An 18,510-nucleotide genomic window follows, 5' to 3' on the forward strand; every position below is an offset into this window, starting at 1 on the left:
CTCCCCCTCCTTCCTCCTGCTTCCTGAACACTGCAAACCAGCCGATTGCTGCGGGCATGGGAGGGAGGGGGAGGCCGTGTGCCGAGTCCTTGCTCCTTCCTGCTGCCCCCTGAACTCCACAAGCCAGCTGATTGCTGTGGGCAGGAGGTGGGGGGGGGAGGAGGGAGGACATGGCACGCCTCCCCTGCATCCTCCCTCCCTCTCCTGCCTGTGGCAATCAGCTGGCTTGCAGTGTTCAGGAGGAGGGAGGGGGAGCCTGCGCACCATGTCCTCCCTCCTGCCTCCTGAATGCCACAGGCCAGCTGATTGCCTTGGGCTGGAGGGAGGGGGAAGGAGCGAGAGCGTGGTGTGTGGAGTAAAGGGGGAGGAGTGGGCGGAAGAAGAGGAGGGTTAAGGGTGGGGGCTTGGGGGAAGGGGTGGAGTGGGAGGGCCAAGGGTTGACCTCCCCCCCCCCCCCATCCCTGGTGCTTGCAGAGTAGGGGAAGCTGCCACTGCTGCTGAGCAAAGTGCTTCTCCTAGCCTACAGCACCTTCAGCCTCCTTGCCTGTCTCATTGTCTCTAGTGCCAGTGGGCTGTGCCTGTGTGGGGTAAGGCGGGGGCACCTCCCAACTATACTACTGTACTGTATGGCAAAAAAAATTTCCCTGGAACCTAATGCACCCTATTTACATTAATTCTTATGGGGAAATTGGATTCACTTAACATAGTTTCACTTAAAGTCTCATTTTTCAGGAACATAACTACAGCATTAAGTGGGGAGTTACTGTACTATGTAAATCTGCCATCATTGCGAAAGACTGATATTAGTTCCTTTATGCAAATAGATAAAGTAGAAAAGAAATGCCTTCCCATTAATTTTAAAACTTTTTGGTTATCATGGCAACAGGTTACAACTCTTCAATTGCCATGACAACCTGCTTCAAAACTGTTAAAATGTCATTTCATAGTTATTTTTAGTTTGTCCTCTATTCCTATGGAGATCAACTTTTCTTGAAGTGTATAGTGCCATGTACTCTGAGCCTTTAACAAGCCTTGGAGAAGAATGGAAGCTAATATTGGCAAAGACCTATTAGGTCATTTAGTCTCTCTACCAGCCACTTCAGGAATGTTTCTTACAGTAATTTATCTTTGTTGTGCTGCATATAGCTACATTTTATGCTGCTATATATTTTAAACTGTGTTTTAAATTTGAGATAGAGCCTCATCATTTATATGCCCTTGTAGAGCACATGTACGTATTATTTGTTACATTGTATTGCTTCTGAAATTCTTTACTGCTTTTATTAAATACTCACCCTCAAAAAAAATAAAAATATGAACTAGACAGTTCAAATTTTTACATTTTCAATTACTACTTAGCAAGCAATGAGACATTACATTACATGTAAAATACATATGTATAATATGTATATAGTAACTTTATTTATAAAGTGCTTCACCTTACCCCCCTCCGGTGGAGGTGATTATATGCTGCTTGAAAATTTGAAATGGGGGAATCAAAATGGCATCATAGAAATGTAGGGCTGGAAGGGACCTGGAGAGATTTGAAGACTATTAGCCCCTGCCCCCAGATTTCTTTTCTGAAGACTAAACATGCTCAGTTTTTTAACCTTTCCTCATAGGTCAGGTTTTCTAAATTTTTTATCATTTTTGTGGCTCTCCTCTGGACCCTCTCAAGTTAATCCACATACAGTAAAACCTGTGTTATCTGGCCCTGTAGCAACCAGAAAGTTTTATAAACCGACGTTTCTAATCTTCATAGAAAGTCTGGTTTATAGTCCGGTTGGCGCGGGGCCAGCAGGCTCCCTGTCCGGCTCCATGTGGCTCCCCGGAAGCGGCAATGTTTTCCTGCTGCTCCTAGGCGGAGGAATGGCCACGAGGGGTTCGGAGTGCAGGAGTGGATGTGAGGCTGGGGTGTGGGAGGGGGCTCGGGGCAGGGCGTGGGGCACGGGAGGGGTTTTAGGGTGCTGGATCTGGCTCTGCCCCCGCAGCTCTAATTGGCCACAGTTCCCAGCCAATGGGAGCTGCGGAGTCAGTGCTCAGGGTGGGGCATGGGCAGCATGCAGAGCCGCCTAACATGCCTCCGTCTAGGAACAGCTGGGACAGGTTGCCACTTGCTGGGAGCCGCCTGAGGTGATGGTCCCCCCAGGATCCGTCACCCCAAAACCCCTCCTGCGCCCCCGCACCTGCAGCCAAACTCTCTCCCTCTTAGTTAACCAGTATTTTTGACTTACTGGCACCCCCCATTACACCAACATGCCAGATAAAAAAGTTTTTACTGTATTTCCTAAAGTATGGTTCAGACCAAATTCTGTAATTTATCAAGACTGTTCTGAATTCTAATCCTGTCCTCCAAAGTGCTTTCATAAGAAAACATAAGAACAGCCATACTGGGTCAGACCAAAGGTCCATCTAGCCCAGTATCCTGTCTTCCAACTGTGGCCAATGGCAGGTGCCCCAGAGGGAATGAACAGAACAGGTAATCACCAAGTGATCCATCCCCTGTCACCCATTCCCAGCTTCTGGCAAACAGAGGCTAGGGCAGGGGTGGGCAAACTTTTTGGCCTGAGGGCCACATCGGGGTTCCAAAACTGTGTGGAGGGCCAGGTAGGGAAGGCTGTGCTTCCCCAAACAGCCTGCCCCACTCCCCTCAGAACCTGCCACCCACCCAACCTCCTCTGCTCCTTATCCCCTGATCGCCCCCTCCCAGGACCCCCTACCCCTAACTGCCCCCCGGGACTCCACCCCGTATCCAACTCCCCCCTGCTCCCTGTCCCCTGACTGCCCCAATCCCTATGCACACCCCTGCCCCCTGACAGGCCCCCCGGGACTCCCATGCCTATCCAACCCCGCCGTTCCCCATCCCCTGACCAGCACCACCCGGGATCCCATGCCCCTGATCCAACACCCCCACTCCTTGTCCCCTGACTGCCCCCTGGGACCCCCTGCCCCTTATCCAACCTCCCAGCCCCCTTACCCTGCTGCTCAGAGCAGCATGTCTGGCAGCTGTACTGCCCGGCGGGAGCCAGCCCCGCCGCCGCGCTGCCTGGCAGGAGCTCGCAGCCCCGCCGCCCAGAGCGCTGGTGACATGGCAAGCTGAGGCAGCAGAGGAGGGGCTGGGGGCTAGCCTTCAGGGCTGGGACCTCAAGGGCCGGGCAGGACAGTCCCGTGGGCCATAGTTTGCCCACCTCTGGGCTAGGGACACCATCCTCACCCATCCTGGCTAATAGCCATTAATGGACCTATCCCCCATAAACTTCTTTGAACCCTGTTCTAGTCTTGGCCTTCACAACATCCTTTGGTAATGAGTTCCACAGATTGACTGTGCATTGTTTGAAAAAATACTTCCTTTTGTTTGTTTTAAACCTGCTGCCTATTAATTTCATGTGGTGACCCCTAGTTCTTGTGTTATGAGAAGGAGTAAATAATACTTATTTACTTTCTCCACACCAGACATGATTTTATAGACCTTATCATACCCCCCGCCCCGTCGTTTCTTTTCCAAGCTGAAAAGTCCCAGTTCTATTAATCTCTCCTTATATGGCAGCTGTTCCATACCCCTAATCATTTTTCTTGTCCTTTTCTGAACCTTTTCCAATATATCTTTTTTTTTTAGATGGGACAGCCACATCTGCACGCAGTATTCAAGATGTGGGTGTACCATGGATTTATATAGAGGCAATATGATATTTTCTGTCTTATTATCTATCCTTTTCTTAATGATTCCCAACAGTCTGTTTGCTTTTTTGACGGCCGCTGCATATTGAGTGGATGTTTTCAGAGAACTCTCCACAATGACTCCAAGATCTGTTTCTGGAGTGGAAACAGCAATTTATACCCCATCATTTTATATGTATTGTTAGGATTATGTTTTCCAATGCCATTACTTTGCATTTATCAACATTAAATTTCACCTGCCATTTTGTTGCCCAGTCACCCAGTTTTTGTGGGTACCTTTAGGAAAGGATCTCCTTCTTAACTGCCCGATATTACATTGTTTTCATGTAATTTAGATGGAATGTGAGAATGTGACTTTCTGTTTCTTGGCTCAGGGCTGCTGCTCTCGTAATAATGGCTGCAGAAAAAGGCCTCAGACCTTAGACTATGCTTTCCTTCATCTTTCTCTTGTTCCTAATCTATTTAAAGAACCTCTACTTATTGCCTTTAATGACCATTGCTAGGTGTAACTTGTTTTGTATCTTAGCCTTTCTGATTTTCTCCCTGCATATTTGTGCTATTCTTTTGTACTCCTCCTTAGTAGTTTGTCCATGTTTCTACTTTTGTAGGATTCCTTTTTGATTTTCAGATAGTTAAAGAGTTTCTGATTGAGCTATATTGACCTCTTAATATTCTTATCTTTCCTTCACTCTGGGATAGTTTGCATTTGTGACTTTAATATTGTCCCCTTGAGAAACTGCCATATTTTCTGAACTCCTTTTTCCCTTCAGTTTCCTTTCTTTGGGACCTTATCTACTAGTTCTATGAGTTTGTTAAAATCTGCTTTTTTGAAGTCCGTTGTCTTAATTCTGCTGCTTCCTTTCTTTAGAATCATGACCTCTATCGTTCCATGCATTTCTTCTTTTTGATCGGAGTGCTACCTGCACGGATTCCTCTCCCCATACAGCCGTCAGATCCAGTGTCTCCCTTTCAGTCCATGCTGGAGCTCGTTTGCGATTCTGGGGGGACTGCGTGGTCACCTGTGCTGCTGAGCTCGCCACACTGACCAAACAGGAAATGAAATTCAAAAGTTCTCGGGGCTTTTCCTGTGTATGTGGCTAGTGCATCGGATTTCAAATTGCCGTCCAGAGCGGTCACAATGGAGCACTCTGGGATAGTTCCGGGAGGCCAATACTGTTGATTTGCATCTGCACTACCCGAAATTCGACCCAGCAAGGTCAATTTTAGCGCTACTTCTCTTTTTGGGGAGGAGTACAGAAGTCGATTTTTAGAGCCTGTGACAGGTTTCAGTCGGTCCTCCAAGCCCCTAGGGGGCGATGGAGAGCTGTGGTCCCACTGGCAGGCCTTAGTCACACCTTTCGGGCACTGGGGAATTAGCGGGGAAGGTGTGCCGGCCCGAGTCTGCAGCACGCCCCTCGGGCAGGGGGAGCGCCGGCCCGAGTCTGCAGGGCACAGTTCTGCTACCCAAGGCAGGCTAGCCGGGGTAGGGGAACTCAGGCCCACCCAACTCCACTGCGTTCCAGCCCAGAGTCCGGTCAGTGGCGGGAGGCGAAGGACCTGCTGCTGGGTCAGCGGGGCCGTCCGCGCCCGCTGACCAAACACACGCACCCCACGGTGCAGTTCTGCCCCTGGGCTATTTCCTACCCAGTCTCTCAAGTGGGTCTCTCCGGTCCCTCCAGCTTGTCCGGGTATTCCGCTGCTGGCAGCTCCAGTTCCCCCTCTGTGTCAGACTCACGCTGGCCCGGGCTACAGCCGGGCCCCTCCAGGTCCTCCGGGTATTCAGCGGCTGGCAGTCCTGGTTGCCACAGGCCTTCCTCCTGGTCAGGTTCCTCCTTGCCCAGGGCCTCACCTGGGTCAGCAGCAGAATCGTGAGGGAGCAGCCAGCAGCCGGTGTCTGTCTCCCTCCCTGGTGCTCTCTTCACTGGGCAAAGGGCTCTGCCCTTTGTATTTCCTGTCCCACCCCTCCCCTTCCGGGAATTGGTGTAAGCTTGGTCTGGCCCTGCCCACTCAGGCTGAGAGGGTGGCTCTTTTCCCTCTGGTTCGGAGGGGAGCCACCCTGGCTCCCTACAGAGCCCTTTAGGTCAACGCAGGTTGTGTGGACGCAGTCATTTTTAAATCAACCCAACATGGCTAAATTCGTCCTAACCCTGTAGTGTAGACCAGGCCTAACAAGAATATTTGTGTAGGCAACTGACTCTGGCTGATCCTTCATGGTGCCTGGGTTTACTTCACAATGTTTCACGCCAAATGCATCCAGTCAAAGATTTCTGTTAACACAGTTTCATGTCCTTTTCAACTTCTTTGCCTGTGGGTGTATATTTGTGAAGACTGAAGAGTATCATATTGTGACGCAGATAACCACTCATTAGAGTCCCTCTTGAAGATGTGTGAGAGACTCTTTAGCCTTTTTATGGAGTACTTGTGGCACCTTACAGACTAACCAATTTATTTGAGCATAAGGTTTTGTGAGCTACAGCTCACTTCACGAAAGCTTATGCTCAGATAAATTGGTTAGTCTCTAAGGTGCCACAAGTACTCCTTTTCTTTTTGCGAATACAGACTAACACGGCTGTTACTCTGAAACATAGCCTTTTTATGTTTATCACGTCTTGAGTGAGTTTCCGTTACTTCCATTGGGAGACTCTTCCACAGTCTAATAAATCTTGTGATTATGCAGAACTTCCAGATAGTTAATTTTAGCCTGTTGCTCTTGGCTTATACCCCCTCTACCTTCTTTATGCATACAGCCTATAAATACTTATAGACATGTCCCTGTAAATTGGCATTTAGCCAAGCTTATCCATGTTTAGCTCCCTTAATCTTTCCTCATAAATCAGTATCTCCAGCAACCCAATCATTTTTAGTTGCTCTTCACTGATTTCCCTCCAGTTTGACTTTATTGGGAAGGCGATGGATATCTTAATTAACCATAACAAATGTTTTGTCACAGTGACAGTAGTTTGTATAATCGAAAGAGCTCCTTTTTCGTAAATATGAGCCAATGCTGTAGTGTGTTCGTATTTTCTTGAAGTAGAACTGGTTCACTAAGATGGTGTGTGTGTGCGTGTATTTTACTAGTAATTTTAGGCCTTTATAGATAAGATTGTCTGAGTTACTTGTTTCAGAGTAGCAGCCGAGTTAGTCTGTATCCGCAAAAAGAAAAGGAGGACTTGTGGTACCTTAGAGACTAACCAATTTATTTGAGCATAAGCTTTCGTGAGCTACTGCTCACTTCATGGGATGCATGCTAATTTGAATTTGAGTTACACTGTTTCTCTCTGAAGATGAGAATACCTCCTTTTGCTGTTAAAGATCATGCTTTATCTTTTTACAGCTGATAATAGCAGTCAAGAGGAGATTGCTTTTATGATGTCTTGCTCATGGTATCTGAGCATGCATCAGGCTGGCTTTTGCCCTCTTGTGCATTCTGCCTTTGCATTAATGTAAGGACTAGAAATGTAAGATTCCTTTTTGCAGAACCCAGCAGTTGTCTGTAACTTGAAAGCCTGCATCTTGGATGTAAATATTTCCTGGGATGCATAGCTCTTAATTCCATTTGTTCCCCAATTATGGGGAAGATGAATATGAAATATTTTTATTTGTATAGCACCAACAGTATTGTATATGTCTCTCTGTGTTATACGTAGTGTAATGGTGACACAACCAACTGTGTTGTATGGACTATCACAGTTCAGGGCAACTGTACCTGTATTCCCCCCACTGATCCCTTGAGGGCACCTGTTCTAGGGCTTCCATCTCCCAGCTATCATCTCTCTTGGGCGGAGACCCACGTCTCTCTCCCTTCTAACTGGGGGTTTTCCAGGCTGCACAGTTCCCTGCCTACATTGTGATATTCCCAGCAAACCAAGTTGTTGAACCAAGCTAGGGTCTGTGCTTTGCTTACTCTTTGAACTATAAACAGCTGTAATTTCCCACAGTCACAAGTTACCAGAGACGGTTCTTTATAAGTAAGCACATTTATTCTTAAGATGAAAGCATTCTGCAGAAAACATTAAAAATAATAAAAGAACCTACACGCATGCAGATAAGCTAGCCGTGATCACCCCAACTCCAGCCAGGGCTCTGGTAGGAATCAGTCCTTCAAACTCATTGTGACTGGGGTCCCGGGGATGGGGGAGTGGGGTGTCACACTAGGTTGCTCAAATCAGGGCAAACTACAAAAAATGGGACAGACAATCCCCAAAACTGGTGGTTATTCTAATACTCAAATCCACCAAGCTAACCAGAAAACAGCTTCCACAGTACCTTACTGATTACACAGAAGCCAAAACACAGTTACCTTAAAAGCAACCCAGCCTTTGGGCTCCCTCCCAGACAGCCCAGTCAAGTATGAAAGTTCTACCAATCGCAAAGGATCAGACACATTACCTCCCAGGTTAATGAATATTTCAGGTCTTACCCAAATGACAAGCTTACAGCCAATTCTTCTTAACTAAACTTAAAATTCTTTTAAAAAAAGAAAAGAGAGGGTGAGTATTGGTTAAAAGCTCTTTACACAAACAGACATGAGCACAGTTCTGAGATCAGTTTCACAGTAGAGATGGTGAGCTTTGGAGTTGCACAGAGTTCTTAGAATTAGTCCATAGGTTATAGTCCAAAATTCCATACCAGGGTGATCCAAATAAATTTGGAGTCCTCAGTTTTGCAGCTTAATGCATTCCCTGATAAAGCATAAGCAGGTCTGAGATAAAAAGGCTCAAGACCCAAGAGTCCTTTATACAGTTCCAGGCCTTCTTTTGAAAGCAGGGAGTCCTCAGGTGAACAACAGGCAATCATCCCGACTTTGCAGTAGACCTATTTCCTAAGCAGCATCAGTAATTAGTGACACAGATTAACAGAAGGCAGTTGCCTATCTTCCACCATTTGCAGGTGATCTGCTATATACTTCAAGGAAAAATCAATACAGTGATATCAGTATATTTACTGTTCATTTAAATGTCAAGATCTCCTTTGATCTCTGAATTAACAGAATACAGCATAGACAGGAACTGTTTGGTTACATTGTCAACCTCTAATAATATATATGTAAACACACACAAACATTATCTACCAGTATGTCTCTAAAGGCTGAATCTGGGTCATTTAGCCTGTGAGCTGCTTAACCCTTTCTGGCCATGTGTCACACTCATAAAGGAGTTTTTCTGTGGTTACAAGTTCACAAGAGCCATAGCTCAGATGAAGCACCCAGACTGGAAGTGGTGGCCAGTATGTCCCTTGGCCCGCGCCACTTCCAGCAGCTCCCATTGGCCTGGAGCAGCGAACCGCAGCCACTGGGAGGCGCGATCAGCCAAACCTGCAGACGCGGCAGGTAAACAAACCGGCCCAGCCCGCCAGGGGCTTTCCCTGCACAAGCAGCAGAACAAGTTTGGGAACCACTGCCCTAGGCAAACCCTTGATACTGTTTGCCCCTTAAAGTCTGCTCTCATCTCCTACATTGTTCAATATATCCATGTTTTTAAGGGGATATTTTACATGCTGCAGGTTTCCCTGATGGAATTCACTTTGTTATATCAGCATCTGTTAAAGTAAGACTCAAGCCTATCAGCTGCCTCAAGAGGAGAAGTTGTTAAGGAGTCAAGAGAAGTAGTTAAGAAGTTGCAATCTGCGTGGTCACTGTCATCAGTCTGTCAGGGTTGAGTATGTAGCCAAAGGCAGTTACCTGTGTCAAATGTTATTAAGGTCCCACATTGGCAAAGTACTGAAGCATGTGCCTGATTTTAAATATGAGTAGTCTGTTTGGAAGAAAGCAATATTTTGTGCTTCCTCTGCTGGGTGCGTGTCTAGAGCAGTTAACAAACAAAGCATTCCCTGAGCTGTGCTGGGAAGATTCTTTTTAATTTAATGAAAACATCTGTATTAATGTTAGATTTAGTAAAACTTTTTTAATACACAGGCATGACATAAATTGGAGAGCAAGGCTCATGAGTGGAGTTTGGGCCTAAATTATCTGGGATGGTCTCTTTAAGAGCTAGAACGATGAAGAATGTGCTCTTGTGGTAAGCACTGATTGTCTGAATTTACTATTCTAGCTCCGATTGTAGATCCAAGGTCACTGATCTTATTATAAACAAAGACTTCGATAAAAATGTTCTGCGTGCCCCTATCCGTGTAGAGCTATTGCCTCTTCACGGTTACATAACACTCACAAAACCAAGGCACAGATGATTGCAGGGTGAGTCTAAAGTATTTGCTACTTTGTTCAATATTTCTGGAATAAAGTAAGACTAACTTGTGAAGAATACACATTCATTTCACAAATAAATAATATTGTCATCAAACAGCCACAGGCTGCTTGAGAGTTCTTTGGGATTCCAAAGAAGTCATCTTATTTATTTATTTATTCCAGTAAAACAACAAATCATCAAAGACATATTCAAATGGCAGCCAAACACGTAGAACCCCACACGCGTTCTAAAATCCCATGCTACTTGTTTCCCACAAAAGTATTGCTGGTATTTATTGTGGTAGGCACGGCGCTAACATGCGGATCTTGTATCACATTTCTTTTTACAGTCTTTCTCTATTGTACGTGTAGTGGTGCAGTTTCGGTCCTGTTTCTGCAGCAGCATTTCATTTTACTAAGGTTGATTTTGCTACTGTATGTAAATGTTCAGTGTATAGCAACCATCAGGCATGGAATTGCCTGCCCTGCATGGAGAATTCAATTGAATAACAGTGAGTTGTTTGGAATTCAAGAGTAGGTTAGGGGCACTGGAACAATTTTTATAGTGGGGGGCTGAAAGCTATTGAACAAAACTGTGTATGATGCTGTGTAAATGCTGTGTATGACGGAATCCATGCATTAGATTGCTGTTGTTACTCCCCCCTGTCCTAGACCCTCTACAGTCTGGGTCTTTCACCTTGTGTTTCCATTGAAACTACTTTTGACAAAGTCTCCAATGACCTCTTCCTCATCAAAGCTCAGACACACTAACTCCAGCTACGTCCTCCTTGACCCGTCAGCTCCCTTCAACACAGTCAACCATGCTCTTCTTGAAATCTTGTCCTCCGTTGGCTTCCATGCCCCAGTCCTCTCCTGGTGCTCCTCCTATCTCTGTAATTGCTCCTTAAGTATATCCTTTGGAGGATCCTCTTCTTTCCCCCTCCAACTTTCTAAGGCTTCCACAGGGCTATGTCCTTGGTCCCCTTCTTTTCTCCCTCTATACCTTTTCTTTGTGTACTCTCATCTGCGAACACAAATTCAAGTACCATCTCCATGCTGACAGCTCAGAACTCTGCCTCTCTACCTGACCACGGTGAGGCGGCTTGTGTGCTGGATCACTGCTGTCCAATATTGTCTGTTGTTTCCTGACTGTACTACCCTGTCTGTCTGTATCCCTCTGTTGTTTCTTGTCTTTTACTTACATTGTAAGCTCTTTGGGACAGCTGTTTGGTTCTGTATTTGTATAGCACCTACACAGTGGAGTCCGTGTCCATGTCTAGGGCTCCTGGGCCCTACAGTGATACAAATAATAACCACAAAACAACACACAAACAAAACCCTACTCTTCCTTCCTGCATGTCCTGTGGAATTTTTAAGGCTTCGTGACTCCTTGGCATGGGCCAATCAAATAATAAGTTAACAGTCTGAAGTGATAGTTGGAACAGTACAATACAGCATAAATATGGGCTACCCTGAACCTCTTGTTCCTACTATCAATGGTGTTAGCTTTGTGGGTAAGCACTAGTGTAGATAATATCTTACCTGAGAATTGGGCAGGTGTGAGAGGGCTGCTTCGCACATGAGAGTCATACAAGCTGTGTGACACTTGACGAGTCTGATTTCGGGATGTGGCCCAACTCTGAAGAATAGCAGTCTATCACACTAGTAAAGTGGCCAGAAGTAAAAGGGGTGTGAACTGACTGCACAACGAGATTGGGACAACGTGTAACCATAGCCTAATTACAAAAACTCCAGTTGGCCTACATCTCTGGCCATTTTAAGCCTTCCATTGTTTAGAAACAGAATAGAATTTCAAGCAGTTTTAGATAAAAGGCACTTGAGAAAACTAACTATTTGCCATGTAGGAGCTCTTCTAGTTGGCAGCGTTTCTTGCAAGAAGAGGAAGAAAGCTATGTGGGAAAGTTTGACCAGTTATACAAGTGTAACTCCCACTATGGACACTCTTATCTAGTCTAAGAGTGGCTTTTTCCAAGTTCGCTTAAACCCCTTCTCAAAAAAATAATCTAAACCAAAAAAGGCACTGTTTGAACAGGAAATCAAGGTGTCCACTTGGGGTATTATACAGGTATAGAGATTTAAATTCACATTTTAGTTTATACCATAAAATGTTTTCTGTGTAGTCAAGACCTAATATTTTCAGCTGTGGGTGACAAAGAGCACCAGACATTCATGTGTCTGTTAGTCCTTTAGTTCTGACATCTCACTTCAGTGGACAGGGAGAGGATTTAGTGCTCCTCTCAACTGGCTTTGCAGCTTCACCCACTCCCCCTGCTCAGGTATGCAGCTCCTTCACATTGCATGCCTCCTTATGTAGAGCCTTGCGTGGATACAAAGTTAGTATCTGCATCCAATACACAATCTGCAAAAATGGTCCGTGGAGCAAGGCTCTATCCATATGCACCTGCTAACATGCCAGCCACCGAGCAGCTCCTGTTCATTCATCCACCCAGCTTCTCCTGTTCTTTAGGCTCCCTTGCTTCTGCTGTGCTAGGTCCCACATCCTAAGCCATCTTCTCTTCTGGCTCTCAACTGGCTCTTCTGTTGTTCCTTTTCTCCCCTCTCCTCCTCTTGGTTACCAGTCCTTTTCTCTCCCATGTCATTCAAAAGAAATTAGGGTTCAAGTTAAATAATAACAAAATTTGTGATTCTGTTTTCTCAATTTTTTTTTAAATTACCCCCCCGCCCCTCCAAATATAGGAGACATCTGCCCATCCCTACTTGTTAGTGAGGGTGAGATACAGGGTCCCATGACATTTGCTGAAAAGCCTCAGACATAAAAGCTTAATATCCCAGCCAAAATCCCCCTCTCAGTGACACAGATAAGTCCCAGGCTGGGAGAGCATGTTGTTGAGCATGTTGTTAGCTGCCTTTGTCTAGCTACTGATCTAGTTATCTAAATTCATACATGGTACTCTTACCATAGTTTCTGATGATGCAAATGTGTGCAACTTATACATTTGTCGCATTACTTTGAGTATGAAAGGTCCTGTAATATTCAGAAGCAAAATTTGGTAATTAGATGGCTGAAGGGATCAAGAATGGAATATTGATGCTTTCAGCCATAAGTCACTGATTCAAATGCATCCTAAGCAGCTAATGATAGAAATCAATACCGTCTGATGGCTGGTTATTAGCCTGTGTGAAGTAAGTTGACAGACTGTATAACTTCTTCTTCACTAAAGCATGAAAGTAGCATTATGCACTCAAGTGAGAAGTACACCTAGTATCTGATATTCACAAATAAAGAGATCTTCATTGGGTATTTCTACATATTCAATAATCAATCCTCCAACTAGTTGTTTAGCAAATGTAGTGTTATTATTTATTGAGCAAATATTCAACTAGAAGTGTTTGTTGGAAAATTTCCATAGGAAAATGCTGTTTTGCAATCAATCAGATTGTTTTGCAAAATTGTATTGATTTTGATGATTTCTATGAAAAAATGAAAAATTGTTTCAATATTTTTGTAATGGAAAGTTTTTTGCTTTTTTTGTTTCAAAAGTTTTTCACTTTTAAATTTACTTTATTTTCTATATTTAAAAAGGTCAAATCTGAAATTAAACTTTTGTCAAAACTAAACATTTTGATTGACCCAAAATGCAATTTTTTAAGAGTTTTGTTTTTGTGAAAAAATTGGAATTTTGGCTTTTTGTCCTGATTCAAAAATTTCCACAGGACAGAAAATCTGTTTTCCAGCTGTCTCTATCTGTTGGTTTGTCTTCAAACCCTTACGCTAACCAAGAGTTAAATCAGTCCCTAGTAATCTTTGGGGCTGCTTGCCTATGTAATATATATTGTAAGATCTTAAGGACAGGAATTGGGTTGCCACTGGTTTCTGTGAAATGCCTAGCATGCTTCTCAGTGCTTGGAAATAGTTAATAATAAAGTAAGCAGCATATTGCTGCAACCAGCAGCTTCAGTCAGCTGTTCGTATGTAGGGTGGAAAGACCTTTCCCCTGGTGCAGAGAAATGCAGGGTTTTTTAGCACATGCAGGCAAAGGCAACAACAATTCACATCTGTTGTGAAAGTCACAAATCTTTTATAAATATCTGGTGAGCATAAAGTACTGTCAGAGCAAATTTCTGTACTAAACCTTTTGGCAAGCTCATTCAAAACAGTTCTCAAAATCCGTGCAAAGCCAAGCAGTTCCAAACACAAGAGGAAATAAGTCTGCATTTCTGTAAACACCTCCAGTCAGCATAATCATTGACTCCTATTGTTTCTAATTTTGCTGGAGCATAGTACAAATTACACAACAAAAATAGAGGAGAGAAATGATGTTGCTATGTAACTGAAATTGACGAGGTCAGATTTCTTATTCTGTATCTTTAGAAGAAGTGTGTGTGTTGCTCTCTTCCCCCAGAGCAAACAGGAAGCTACTTCAGCATTTTCAGCCAAAACACCAAAGAGCTTGTAGGTAGACTGTACAGTTGCTGCCCTTACTGTACCTATTCTGTTAACAATCACTTTCCGAGACTGTTGGTCCAGCACATTTTACCAACAATGTTAATTTGTTCTAAATGTTTCTCTTTTATGCCTTTTCAGAATCTGCCTCAATTGCTGTAGTATTTGATTTTAAAATTAATACTTCTGGCACAATTATTTTAAGCAAGAGATAAGCCCCCAAATACCTTAAAACTCTGAGAAAGTTGATATCTAGCTCAGATCTTTACAGTTCAGGACTGTGATTAACCTGACACATCTACATTAGCATGAGCTCTCCTATCCTATACCTAACCCAAACCTAAAGGCCAGTCCAAACAGAGAGGCACTAGGTTTTCTTCTAATATTACCCTAACTATTCCCTTTATGCCTCTGGCTCACATGTGTGGAAAGCAGATTTTTCTGGCTCATTTTATGCCTCCCTGTAATCATTCTTAGCTCTGCTTTAATGTGCTGAGGAATTAAAACTAGTAAACGAAAGGAGGAAAAAAAGGAATCTTTTTGTAGGTCTAATACTTTTGTTCCTGGAAGCTTAGGGGACTAATTAGCATTCCAGTGGAGGGACCAGTTACTATGGCAGTACATATTGCTGGAACACAGTTGGTACAAGTGAGATAATTCAGATCAGCCTAGGGCCATATGTTTAGATCTGTCGTTATATAACAAGTTTTTGAGGCCCTTAAAATTTCAGAGTGGAAATGACCTTCAAGGAACGCTTAAAATAAAAATTGGCCTTCTTCTTTTGCACCAGCACACAGTCTCATTAATTATATAAATAGGATGAAGGATTTTAATCTCCTTTTAAAGAGCTGTATGCATCTTTATTGAGACTTACCATGCCTTTTTCACTTGGTATTCTATTGATCTGAAAGCAGAGGACATAAGCATAGATATATCTACATACTTCCCCAAGATTCATCTCAAGAGAGGTTATCTCACTCCTTTAGATGAGACACAACTGCAGAAGTCACCTTCACCCTAAAATCAATAAAGCAGGAATGTCTTGGTATTTCTATGAATTTTGTTTAAATGTTCAACATGTCTCTTGCTGTAATTTTTGAAGCTGTCTACCTATGCTATTCCTCATTGACCTTTAAAGTAAGTAAATCTCTGTAGCACTGAGAATGGTAGCAAACAATTTTACTACAGACTAGAGACACTGGATTTCAGCAAAACTTCATTCTAATGGGTTAGATCCAGTTTTAATCTCTCCTTGTTGAAGAGGACCAACTAAGGTTTAACAAAATCATTGTAGGGCAAGGAGCATGTGCTGGGCTTATCAGCATTATTGATTTTTCAAAACAGGCCATGGAGACTTTTGTTTGTTGGTAATATGTTTGCATTGCTGGAGAGAATGTGTTTTAAGGATAAATCAGTTTGCCAATCACCTCTGCATTAAACCATTGCTGTGCTCCACAGTCAGAGAGCAATTTCACATTTCTTTGCAGTGGAAAGGACAACTAGACAAAAATGTCCCCATCCACATCTCTAATATATCTCTGGGATTCCTTGGCAAGCTGGAAATCATCTAACTGAATCTCACGCAGTCGAGTGCTGTACAAATGTTACTTTTTGCAAATGCTGTTACAGACCCCCACAGCATTTGAGCAGTATTAATGGCATCACGTTAAATAAGGCTTCTAAAACTTGAAATCATAAAAACACACACACAAAAAAGAGAATCTGCTTTTGTTGAGATGTATGGAGTTTCACTTGATTACAGGCCAAAAAAGTGCCATAAAATGCAGAATATTAGATTATGATAATTAAATTACACGAGGGCTATTGGGTTCTTAATAGTTAAATGCCATCCTTCTAATTAAATCAAACCAGATAGAGTGCAGGTATCTTTATGGACGGACCAGCAAGGACTTTTGTGCTTTACTGGGTTGTGGCTGGCTAGTGGGAAGAGCAGAAGATTCTTCGTATAAATTGTGTTTTGGTCATGGTCTCCTTGCCCACCTGCAGTGTGTGAACACAGGTTCTTCCATGCTGCCCTAGGCTCCATTGCACTAGCTAATCCAGAGAGGGGATGGAGAAGTTTTCTCCTCTATTTCTATTTCATTTTGTCGTCATGGTTTCATGCACCCCCATCTCTGAGAAAAAGCAAGAATTGTGGTCCCCAGCAGGTCACTATTAATACTGGCTCCTTAATTTTCTGCTAGGCTGTGTAGAGAGTGGTGCAATCTAATCCTGATGTTCCTCAGGGTTTGTCTAAACGAGTAGTTAGGGAGTGGTAGGCTGCTGTGTAAATCTACAATGCTGCAGTGTGGTCCACTCTGTCCGGTGGACCCTGCTGACGTACTAAAAGTTCCTTAGTGTGCATTGACATACTGCTCCTCCAAACTGCGATTCGTCAGTGCACAGCAGGGGAGCTAAACTTCCTAGCTGAGAAATCATAGATCCGAAGGTTTCACTTGGTATGCTTCTTTCTTGCTGTCACCATGCCGCAGTTCATCACAGCTGAGGATGCCAGGTTCAAGACAAACTGCTGAGAAATAGGGCAGACTCACCCCAAACTAGTGGTTATCTAGTTGTCTTTGATGGGCTATCAACACAAAGCTGTCTGGCGACAATGTAGATTTAAACTGGTGGGTTGTTACTCCAGGATCCAACACATCTGAAATACTGGTACATAGTCAATATTCATAACTTTAGATACAAAGATGATACATGCATACAAACAGGATAGTAATATTTGATAGATTGTAACTGTTCCATTGATACCTTACATGACCTACTTTGTAGAAGAAGGTGGCTTTATATAAGATTTGTTGGAATTGTATAACAGTGGTAGCAACATTGATATACATGGTAATGTTTCAATCGTACAGCATCATGCTTGCACTCTGCATTGTGTAGGCAAGCCAGTTGGATTTGACTGTACCTTAACTACATTTTAATTTGACTTACCAGCTTTGTGCTAAGACCTGACATGGGAGGCTTAGATTGGGTTCCCAGTTCTGGTCTCTTGTTTCCTTGCCCTGAAGAGGTTGGGAATGCTTTAACCTACAAAGTGAGTGCCATTAGCACATCCTGAAGGATGTCAGCCTATTGTTCCTGGGCCTGAAGATTACTGGCTGATTTGTGATCAACAACTTAATAACAAGGTTCTTTTCCTTTTCTTTATGTTATATTGGTGAAGCTGCTATTTGGCAAACAACTTTTTCCCTGGTCCTCTTACCACTAGCCATGTAGTGATAATGCACCCATCCTGGCCAAGTGCCAGTTCCAATTTTCTCATTGACATTTCCACTCCAATTTGTCAAATACCTTTGATCAACCATTTACTTTAACAGAAGACACTTGCATGCAAACATTGGCATATGTTGAGCTGGGCAAGTGTTGGCAATGAAATGTTAGATATTAATGAGCTCTTGACCATATTTATGAGTAAAATGGAGGCTTGCATGCTTTTCTAAACTAGACTAGACTCATATTATGTACTGCTTGTGCTCATTTAACATATTGTTAAAAGTGTCCTTCAGAGGGAGTTATTTTGCAGTTTATTTGCCCCATATTTATTTGTTTTCATGAAAACTTTCTGGTAAGAATTCCAGAGCCTTCTGCTTAAACATCTCTCCACTGTTTTGCAGTCATTCACTCACAGAGGATATATTACGAGTTGATTACTGTTTGTTTATTTGATAAGTGCTGCTAGTGCCCTAACTTCTGTAATAATAATAGTTTATATATAGTGCTTTGCAAATACTAATCCTAACAAAGCAGGTAGATCAGTATTTTCCTTATTTTGTAACTAATGAAACTGAGACAGAGAGATTGGGATTTGCCTGAGGCCACTCAAATGGTCAGTGTCAGAATCAGGATTAGAACCTAGGGTATGTGTACACAGGGATAAAAAACCCACAGCTGGCCCTGTCGGATGATTTGGGCTCAAGCTCTTGGGCTGAAAAATTGCTGTACAGATATTCAGGCTTGGGCTGGAGCACAAGCTCTGGGACCCTGCAAGGGTGGAGGGTCCCAGAGCTTGGACTCCAGTAGGAGCCTGGATATCTGCACACAGTTTTTCGTAATGCAGCCCAAGCCAGCTGCCTGGGCCAGCCATAGCTGTGCCACAGGGCTCTTATCCCTACACAGACATGCCCTAGGTGTGCTGATTCGAGTCCTATGTTCTAATGACTCGTTTAAGCCCCAGTCCAGCAAAGCTCATGCTTAACTTTAA

The 18,510-nt window shown here is 43.6% G+C and overlaps 1 protein-coding gene across 3 annotated transcripts in view; it reads left to right on the forward strand.

Moving 5' to 3' along the window:
• FAM168A (family with sequence similarity 168 member A) overlaps positions 1 to 18,510 on the forward strand; it is a 356,943-nt gene that overhangs the window by 185,765 nt on the left and 152,668 nt on the right. The gene's annotated exons all lie outside the window — the stretch shown is intronic.

This window comes from Lepidochelys olivacea (genome assembly GCF_965140295.1).
Source record: "Lepidochelys olivacea isolate rLepOli2 genome assembly, chromosome: 1".
Taxonomy (NCBI): domain Eukaryota; kingdom Metazoa; phylum Chordata; order Testudines; family Cheloniidae; genus Lepidochelys; species Lepidochelys olivacea.